The 10,431-nt window shown below is 40.8% G+C and overlaps 1 pseudogene; it reads left to right on the top strand.

The window, feature by feature from the left end:
* Positions 1-8,751: 8,751 nt before the first annotated feature.
* On the top strand, positions 8,752-10,195 carry LOC149990988 (poly [ADP-ribose] polymerase 1 pseudogene; annotated as a pseudogene).
* Positions 10,196-10,431: the final 236 nt, after the last annotated feature.

The raw sequence follows: 10,431 nt of genomic DNA, 5'->3' as shown, positions 1-10,431 counted from the left end.
TTATCTCCGTTTCTCTCTTCAAATGTTTAAATATGATGTATCTTGGCTTGGGTTTCTTTTAGTTTATCCTGGTTAGGGTTTATTAAGCTTTTTGAACCAATAGGTTTGTCTTTTGTCAACTTTGTGAAATTTCCAGCCCTTAATTTTTCAAATACTCTTTCAATCCCACTCACTTTCTCCTCTCTTTCTAAGACTTCAGTGATACAAATATTGGATCTTTTGTTATTGACCCAAAAGTCTTTGAGGCTCTCTTACTTTTTTTTCCTGTCTACTTTTTCTCTGTTCAAATTAGGTGCTTTCTATCCATCAATCTTCAAGTACACTGATTCTATCTTCTGTCATCTCCACTCTACTAATGAAGTCAACCAGTGAGTTTTTCCTCCTACTAAAGAGAGGAGAGTCTCAGACCCAGGAGATGAAGGGGACACAGGTCTGATAAATTTTTGTGGTGTTGTCCCTTTTTTGGTGGCATCCACCTGCCCAGCTGCCTCTGAGCAGTAGAAGAAACTAAGAAACTCTTTAGATAACAGGAACAAAAAGACTTCCCAAGCCAGACTCTTTGTAGTGCTGAAGCCCCTCTTTCCCATACCTGCTGCCCCAGTATTTCTCAGAGCAAGAACAGAATGTCAGGCCCAATTTCAAGAAGAAATTCACTTCACTTGGCTGTTTATTGCCAGAACAGCAGGACTGCCAATCATCCATCCTCATTGCCTTGGTTTCCCAGCCTGTCTGGTCTTGTCATTGGGACTTCTATCTAATGGGATAAGTAGTGAGCCTACCTGGGCTGCCTTCTATTGATAGGGTAAGGGGTTAGGAGATCCTGAACCTGGATCAGTTTCTCCTGTTGGTAGGGTGTATACACTGCCACTATGTTATTCTTCTAGTCCTCAGTTCCCAAACCAGTTCACCTTCCTCATAGCACTATTTAAAATTATCTTCTTATATTATTTCCTGGCCTTAAAATTGTACTTAGTGTGGAGGACAGGAAAACACAAGTCTGTTCCACCTTGTCCATATTGTAAATCCTCATTAATATTTTATATATGAGGGGATTGTATCACCAAAAGGTTAAGGTATTTGTCAAAGTTTATACAGCTACCAATTGGACTCAGTTACAGACAGATTTTTCCCCCTAAGTCCATTTTCTCAATTTTAGGATTTGGGAAAACTCATCAAATGACCAAGACACAGAAGCTAAACGTATCTGTATATCTCTTTTACTGTGTATAAAGAGAGTAAGTACTGCATACAACTACTAATCCTACAGTATGATATTGGAGGTGGTTTTATTTCCTTCCAAAGATATGGTTCATATAAGAGAAGAAGTTGAAGACAAGGAGTTGAGAAGTATTAACCTTTATTTAATTGAACCACTTTTCCATTCCAAAGTGCTCTTTGTTTGAGAAAGAGAAAAGATGGGACCATTTTATAATTAAGATCCCAGCAGAGGAAAAACTAATTCTAAATGAAAATGCATGAGCTATACTTGATATCTGAGAATTTTGGAAGAGAACATTTCATTAGTTTTTGTCATTTCTGAACCATAGAGAATTATGCTTGAGGGCTTCTGGGTTTTGAAAAAGACAACTTCTGTTTTCATCATCATTTTATTTTATTTTTAAAATTTATTGTTGTTCTACTACAGTTGTCCCATTTTTCCCCCATTGCTCTCCCCTGCTCTGCCCATCCCATCCCCTTTCCCACAGTCAGTTCTCACCTTGTTGTTCATGTCCATGGGACATTTATACTAGTTCCTTGACTAAACTATTCTCCTTCTTTCCTCCCTTCTCCCCCTCTCCCATCCTCTTTGATCATTGTCAATCTGTTCTTTGTTTCTATGCCTGTGTTTCTATTTTGCTTGTTTGTTTTTTTCATTAGGTTCACTTATTAGGTGAGGTCATATGGTATTTGTCTATTGCCACCTGGCTTATTTCACCTAGCATAATACTCTCCAGTTCCATCCATGCTGTCACAAAGGTAGGAGTTCTTTCTTTCTTTCTGTTGCATAGTATTCCATTGAGTAATGTACCACAATTTTTTGATCCGTCCATCCACTGATGGGCACTTAGGCTGTTTCCAGCACTTGGCTATTAGAAATAGTGCTGCTATGAACATAGGGATGCACAGGTTCTTTTGAATTGGTGTTTCTGGATACTTCAGGTATAATCCTAGTAGTGGAATCACTGGATCAAAAGGAAGGTCTGTTTTCAGTTTTCTGAGAAAGTTCCATACTGTTTTCCACAGTGGCTGCACAAAACTGCATTCCCACCAACAGTGCACTAGGGTTCCCTTTTCTCCACATCCTCGCCAGCATCTGTTGTTTGTTTTAATGATGGTCATTCTGACTGGTGTGAGGTGATATCTCATTGTGGTTTTAATTTGCATCTCTATGATGGCTATCGATGTTGAGCATCCTGTCATATGCCTATGGGCTCTCTATACATCCTCCTTGGAGAGTCTATGTTCAGATCCTTTACCCATTTTTCCATTGGATTGTCTATCTTCCTGGTGTTGAGTTGTATAAGTTCTTTATATATTTTGGATATCAAATCCTTGTCTGAGGTATCATTGGCAAATATGTTTTCCCATATAGTTGGTTCCCTTTTAAGAAAACTTATTTTCAAAAATATTTGTTAGTATTTACTAAAAGTCATTAGAAAAGGTTATAAGATACTCTAGATAACAGTCAAGCTATTTATTTCATGTCGTTCCACAATTCCTTACATAAGTTGCATATGAAAGAAGTAAGCGGTTTTATCTCAGCCCTATTCACAAAAGTGCAATTCACTTTACATAAGTATAAGTTGCCAATGATTTAATAAATCCTGTGATCAAGTATACATTCATTAACTTTTATGTATATGCTTATGGGGCACTCTCCCACCTGTGAACTGGTTTTAAGATTATTAGCTCTTCTGTCTCCTGCTCATAGTGCTGGTGTTTACTAGAGAAGGGATCAAGGAGAAAAATATGTCATTGAACTCAATGTGAACTCCAAACCTCAAAGCATCAAGAGGTCTCAAATTTAGGCATACAAATTCACAAATAAACAGATTCCATTACTTTCAGATTATGGGTTATTATCCCATAATTTAAATCTGATGATAATATTCCTGTACTGGAAAACAAAAAAGAAAATTGTCCATATGGTCCTTTTATCTTCCTGCTGCCACCATACAAAGTGGCCTTTCCTAATCAAATATAAAATCTACATTTGATTTATAATTCATTCTCTTTTTTCTCTTTGATGTAAAAATGTGGGGCCATAGAATTTCAATTTGGCTCTGTAATAATTTATATATAGCATTTTCCAAATGCATCCACTATCCATTACCTTTATCTTCTGCCTATTGCCACTCTAGTCTATAAAGATACTTCATCAGAAGCAAATCAAAACTTCCTTAAACCCCCATGTACATCAACTCATATGAATAGCTCCCCTCAAATGTATTTGGTCGTACAAATATTGGTTTTGTAGTGCACATTGTTTCTACAAATTACAAACCACTATATAGGTACAACTAGAATACCCAGGTGCATTTATAATAATGAGAAAATTGTAAAAAACCTAAATTGTCCACAGTAGAAGAAAGTATAAATAAATTATAATATATTTATATAGTTGAATAAGAAAATGGTACTAAAAGGAAGCAGGTGAAAATGACTAATTTCAGAGATGGGGCAAAAAATGTACAAAAGGAGTCTGGCATACATTCTTATGCCAGAAAACAAGGAAATGCTTTAACAAAATGATGGGAACATGTCAAAAGTACATAGGAGCCAACTTGAGGGGTTAACACTGCCAAATTTGGACCAAAATAAAGATTTGGCAAAGAACAGTGATTAATTATAAAATACTAAAAAATAAGAATACATGAATCCATACTAATAACAAGCAGATAAATAAATTGTGGAGCAGGGAGTTCTCTTGCTTACTTAGAATACTGTGTCAACTGGTAATGTGAAAAGAGTGATGGAGTTGAAAAATTATCATAATGTAGTCACTATGATAAAGATTGGTCTAGAAAGGAATCAATGATGGATGCTAAATATAGGAAAATATCTTTGATGACAACACATTTTCATGTTCTGAAAGTGTCTCCTTATGGATTATTTATTATTTCCAAGGGAAAAACACTAATTGCACAGTGAAAAAACCAGATAACACCTCGACTGGATGATCACAAGCAGCATCACTAAGGAATAACAGATGGACATTTTGTGCCTACAGATACGGTACCCTGAGCAGGACACATCATCACTTAAGTACTACTCGAGCCAGATGTGTATAAACTAAGTTGAATTATGAAAACACATCAGAAAAAAATAGAAACTTTATATTAAAAAAAGAAGAGGGGACTGTATTCCCCAAAACTGTCAATGTCATAAATACCTAACCATGAACTGAATCCTCCACTAGAAAAAAATGTTATAAAGAAAATTTTGGGTCAACTAACACAAATTTAATATGGATGATAGATTTTTTTAAAGAATTGTTTCAATTGTATATTTATTGAAGTTGGTAACTGTACTGTTATGTAAGAGAATATACAGGTTCTTCAGAAACACACTTTGAATTATTTTAGGAATAAAATGTCATGACCCAACTTATTCTAAAATAGTGCAAGAAAAAAGCAGAAAAAAATAGAAAAAGTGTGCACAAATGATAGAGTAAGAATAATAAATTGTTGAAAATAAGTAAATCTCTACTTGGTTAAAGAAATAGAATTAGTTAAAACTCTATGTATTGCCATTGAAAACTGTTTTAAAGGAGAAACAGCAGGTTGTGATATATAACTAGTATCCCATTTTGTAAGGAAAGATATATATATGCAAGTTGATGTATGCATAGAAAAATATGGAAGTAGCGGACTACCAGCCAAGATGGAGGCCTAGAAAGACACAGTGCATCTCCATCCACAACTAAGAAGAAATACAACTATCTCAAAACTAGATACAATCAGAAGTTCCAGAAAATTGAGCTGCATGAAAGTCCAACAAGCAAAGATATAAAGAAGAAATACTCATCCAGACAGGCGAGGGAGTAGAGCCAGGGCAGAAAAAAAGCAGTGTGGTGGCAGCAACAGCAGCGGACAGCAGGCTGGCATAAAATGCATTCACACCTTTTAAAAAGTAGGAAGGGACACCTGGGGAGTGATCCCAGCACCAGACCAGACTACATAGCTCATAGTTCCAGCACCGAAGAAAATAAAGCCTCATTGCTTCTGACTGTGAAAACAAGTGGAGGTTGGGGCAGAGAAGTAAACTACTGGTCCCTCAGCAGAGTCCACTTGTTTAGAGGGCCCCCATAGCCCTAGAACATCTGTAGGTCCACCCACTCTGGGACGATGGCCAGGGCAAAAGCTAGAGGGACACCAGTCCCATACAGGAAGTGGGAGAAGTGACTGGTAAAGAGGAAAGTCCTGATCAAGCAGCACTGTCCTTCTCAGAACCCTCCCCCACATAGAGTGCCACAACATCGTGAAACAGGTCGCCCTATATGACAAATACCTAAGGCTCCACCCCTTACAACATAACAGATGTGACAGCTCTATCTAAGACACAGAGACGAACAAACATGGGAGTCTGTCAAGATGAGGAGACAGAGAAGTAGGACCCAAAAGAGGAAACAGGTCAAGGATCCAGTGATAGAATTAAGCTATGAGATAGCCAACCTAACAGACATAGAGTTCAAAACACTGGTGTTAAATATGGTCACAGACTTGACAGATATGCTTAAGTATGGCAAATGCATAAGGGAAGAAGTGAAGGCTATGCTAAATGAATTGAAGGAAAATCCACACAAAACCAATGGTGAAGGGAAGGAAACCAGGGTTCAAATCAATGATTTAGAACATAAGGAAGACAAAACAGTCAACCGGTACAGAATGAGGAAACAAGAATTGAAAAGAAATAAGGAGAGGCTTAGGACCCTCTGGGACAGCATTAAACACGCCAACATCCGAATCATAGGTGTATCAGAAGGAGAAGAGGAAGAGCAAGAAATTGAAAGCTTTTGTGAAAAAATAATGAAGGAAAACTTCCCAAATTTGGTGAAGAAAATAGGCATACAAATCAGGAAGCACAGAGAGTCCCAAACAAGCTAGACCCAGAGAACCACACCAAGACACATCATAGTTAAAATGCCAAAGTTTAGAGATAAAGAGAGAATCTTAAAAGCAGCAAGAGAAAAGCAGAGAGTTACCTACAAAGGGATGCCTATAAGACTATCAGCTGATTTCTCAAAATAAACTTTGCAGGCAAGAAGGGACTGGCAAGAAGTATTAAATGTGATGAAAAGCAAGGAACTACAACCAAGATTACTCTATCCAGCAAAGCCATCATTTAGAATGGAAGGGCAGATAAAGTGCTTCTCAGACAAGGTAAAGCTAAAGGAGTTCATCATCACCAAGTCCTTATATGAAATATTAAAGGGAAACATTTAAGAAAAATAAGATCAAAACTATAAACATCAAAATAACAACAAACTCACAACTATCAACAACTGAATCTAAAAACTAAAAACAAAATCCAACTAAGCAAACCAGAATAGGAACAGAATCATAGGTATGAGGATTATTTGGAGGGTTATCAGCTGGGAGGGTGAAGGAGGAGAAATGGGGAAGTAGTGCATGCATTAAGAAGCATAACTGGTAGGTACAAAATAGACAGGGGGAAGTTAAGAATAATATAGGAAAGGGTGAAGAAAAAGAACTTATATGCATGACCCATGGACACTAACTACGGGGGGTGGGATTGCTGGAGGGAAGTGGGGTACTGGACAGATGGGAGCAAAAAGAAAAAATGAGACTACTGTAATGACTTTATCAATAAAATACACTTAAAATAAAATAATAAAAATAAATAAATATGGAAGTATATATACAAAATAATTAACAGTTTTCTTTGAAAGCTTAGAATAGTGAGACTTTCACTTTTTAATTTATACATTTCTGTACTACTTGTATTTTTAAATGTATGTGAATTACTTTCATGAATTTTTAAAATATTTCCCACTTAGAGGTTGGGGATGATGGCTGATGAGTGAGGAGAGGCTGCCCTTTCTTGTTCCCGAGACTGGCCTATAGTTTCAGCTGAATGTGGACAGAGCATCTGTTAACATATGCATACTGGTGGGAGTTGAGCCTTGGTGCTGCTGGCAGTGGAGAAGGCCATCTTGGAGCGACGTCTCTGGTTAGGTTCATGGAGGAGTAATGGGAGAAGCATGACTTCTGGCTGACTTTGCTCCCTGGGCAACGGCTGGAGGAGCACAAAGTTTTTTCAGTGCCCCTAGATCTCCCCTGAGAGGAGTCAGAAGTGGAGATCCAGGCTGTGCCTGGCGGCAGAGCCAGGAGTTGGCCAGGTGATGTCTGGCTCTGGGAGGCTAGGAGCAGCATTCTTTATTTTGTGAGGTTTTTTTCTTCTTTTTCTTTTTTTATACTTTTTAAATTTTATTGATTGTTTTTTGTGGATAGGGAGAAAAGGCTAGGGGAGTGGCAAGATCCTTGAGGAGTGCGCATGCAGAAGCCCACTTACAGGGAAACACTAGGTCCCCAAACCCACCCCCTGGCTAAGCGACACGCCTGGCTCAGGGGAACACCACCACCAGTGAGTGCAGCGGAACGTCCATGGCTTGCCCAACTGCCAGAGCAGAGGAATGCTACCAGCCCGAGTACATACCATTCAGTGCGAGGAAACATACCCGGCCTGCCAACCAACAATGCAGGGGAATGTCACCTGCCTGCAAAGCCCCAGCCAGCATAGGGAATGCCCCAACCTGCCTGCTGGTGTGCAGAGGAACGCCACTGACCTGCCCACCAGCACAGGGGACTGCCCCCCCCACCACCCCCAGCCCTCGCACCTGCCCACCACCCTGCCCCATCAGCAAGCTGGCAGGAAAAAGCCTACTTGCCATGCTCTGTCTGGGCTTTAGCCGTTAGAAGGTGAAATGAACTAGAGGAGATTTGGAAAATTTTGGACGCTGGTTCTGGAAAAAAAAAAAAAACTGGAGGAGCAGCAAACCAGATCTCAGGATAGACTCAACCTTAGTGATATGGGAGAAATCTCATAAGCAAACCACTCCCCTCCAAGAAGCATCAGCCAAAGGCAGCTGAAAAACTGTCAGAAATGGGCAGAGTGACTCTCAGTCAGCTACTTTAAGGGAAGAACACACCAAAGAGCAACACAACAAACAAAACCAGATACTACTAGAGAGTACAAATAAAAAGCATAAAGGGCATCAATTTAAGGAGATCAAGGATTCTTCACCACTGAATTACAGTTTCCGACCACAGAAGGTCACTCCACAAAGGCAGAAAATAAAAGCAGATCAATCTAAGAGGCAGAAACAAACAAGACCAGCTACCCAAAATGGGGAGGCAGAATAATACCCCACCAAACAGGAACAACACCCCACCAAAAGGAAAGGAGGTATTCACAAAAGGAGGGATAGATGAAATTAAGGCAAGCAAACAATCAGACAGGGAATTCAAAACAATAGTAATGGGGAAGCTCAATGAACACAACAAACTCAAAGAAAACTATAATAAACTCCAGTGGAACTACAAAGAACTCCAGGAAAACTACAAAGAACTTCAGGTAAGCTACAAGGAACTTACTGAGAACTATATCAGCATAAAAAAAGGCATAGAAACTATCGATAAGTTCCCAGACAATACAACAAAATGAAAAAACATTGAAAAAGTATGGGGTAGCGTTGGCTAACAGAGCTGCGGCAGCACGAGTGAGACGATGGTGGAGTCTTCGGACAAGCTCTACCGGGTCGAGTACGTCAAGAGCGGGCGCGCCTCCTGCAAGAAATGCAGCAAGAGCAGCACCAAGGACTCGCTGCAGATGGCCATCATGATGCAGTCACCCATGTTCAGTGGCAAAATCCCACACTGTTACCACTTCTCCTGCTTCTGGAAGGTCGCCCACTCCATCGGGCAGCCTGATGTCAAGGTGGATGGGTTCTCTGAGCTCCGGTGGGATGACAAGCAGAGAGTTAAGAAGACTGCGGAGGCTGGAGGGGTGACAGGAAAAGGCCAAGATGGAGTTGGCAGCAAGACAGAGAAGATGCTGGGTGACTTCAGAGTGGAGTATGCCAAGTCCAACAGGAGCACGTGCAAGGGCTGCATGGAGAAGATAGATAAGGGCCAAGTGCGTGTCTCCAAGAAGATGCTGGACCCAGAGAAGCCCCAGCTGGGCATGATCAACCACTGGTACCACCCCTCCTGCTTTGTTGAGAACAGGTAGGAGCTGAACTTCCAGTCAGAATACAGTGCGAGCCAGCTCAAGGGCTTTAGCCTGCTTGCTCCCCAGGATAAGGAAGACCTGAAAAAGCAGCTCCCAAAAGTCAAAGGCGAAGGAAAGAGGAGAGGCGACGAGGTAGATGGAGTAGACCAAGTGCCCAAGAAGAAAGCTAAAAAGGATAAAGACAAGGATAGTAAGCTTGAAAAGGCCCTCAAGACCCAGAACAACCTGATCTGGAACATCAAGGATGAGCTAAAGAAAGTGTGTTCAGTGAACGACTTGAAAGAAATACTGATTTTCAACAAGCCGCAAGTGCCTTCCGGGGAGTCGGTGATACTGGACCATGTAGCTGATGGCATCGTGTTCGGGGCCCTCCTTTCCTGTGAGTGCTCAGGAGAGCCGGTCTTCAAGAGTGATGCTTATTACTGTACTGGGGATGTCACTGTCTGGACCAAGTGTATGGTTAAGACACAGACACCCAACCAAAAGGAGTGGGTGACGCCAAAGGAATTCCAAGAAATCTCTTACCTCAAGAAATTGAAGGTCAAAAAGCAGGACCCTATATTCCCCCCACGAGACCAGTGCCCCAGTGGTGGCAGCAGCACCGCCTTCTACAGCATTGGCATCCACTGCTGTGAACTCCTCTGTGGCATCAGAGAAGCCATTGTCAAACATGAAGATCCTGACTCTTGGGAAGCTCTCTCAGAACAAGGATGAAGTGAAGGCTACGGTTGAGAAACTTGGGGGAAAGTTGACAGGATAAGCCAACAAGGCCGCCCTGTGCATTAGCACCAGAAAGGAGGTGGAAAAGCTGAATAAAAAGATGTAGGAAGTAAAAGAGGGCAACATTCGAGTTGTGTCTGAGGATTTCTTCCAGGATATTGCCGCCTCAGCCAAGAAACTTCAAGAGTTGGTCTCAGGATCCAAGATGACGGAGGAATGAGTGGAAGCTACACTAACATCCTCACAGGACCAGTCTGAATTTACAAATTAATTTTGTAGAAATCATTCGAACACTAGCTGGAGAGAAGTCTTAAAATCACGGAGAGACAGAAAAGGCCGTTACATCACAACGTGACCGGTAGGGAGTGCGGAGACATGGAAGGTCTGACTGGGCTCACACGGGTGGCAGCTGAAGGGACTGAGAAACAGCACAGCAGCCGGGGATTCCCCCTGAGA

Source organism: Furipterus horrens, unplaced genomic scaffold (assembly GCF_987537825.1).
Source record: "Furipterus horrens unplaced genomic scaffold, mFurHor1.1.pri manual_scaffold_17, whole genome shotgun sequence".
NCBI lineage: Eukaryota > Metazoa > Chordata > Mammalia > Chiroptera > Furipteridae > Furipterus > Furipterus horrens.
Note: the sequence above shows the minus strand (reverse complement) of the source record. Positions and strands in the feature narration are given on the sequence as shown.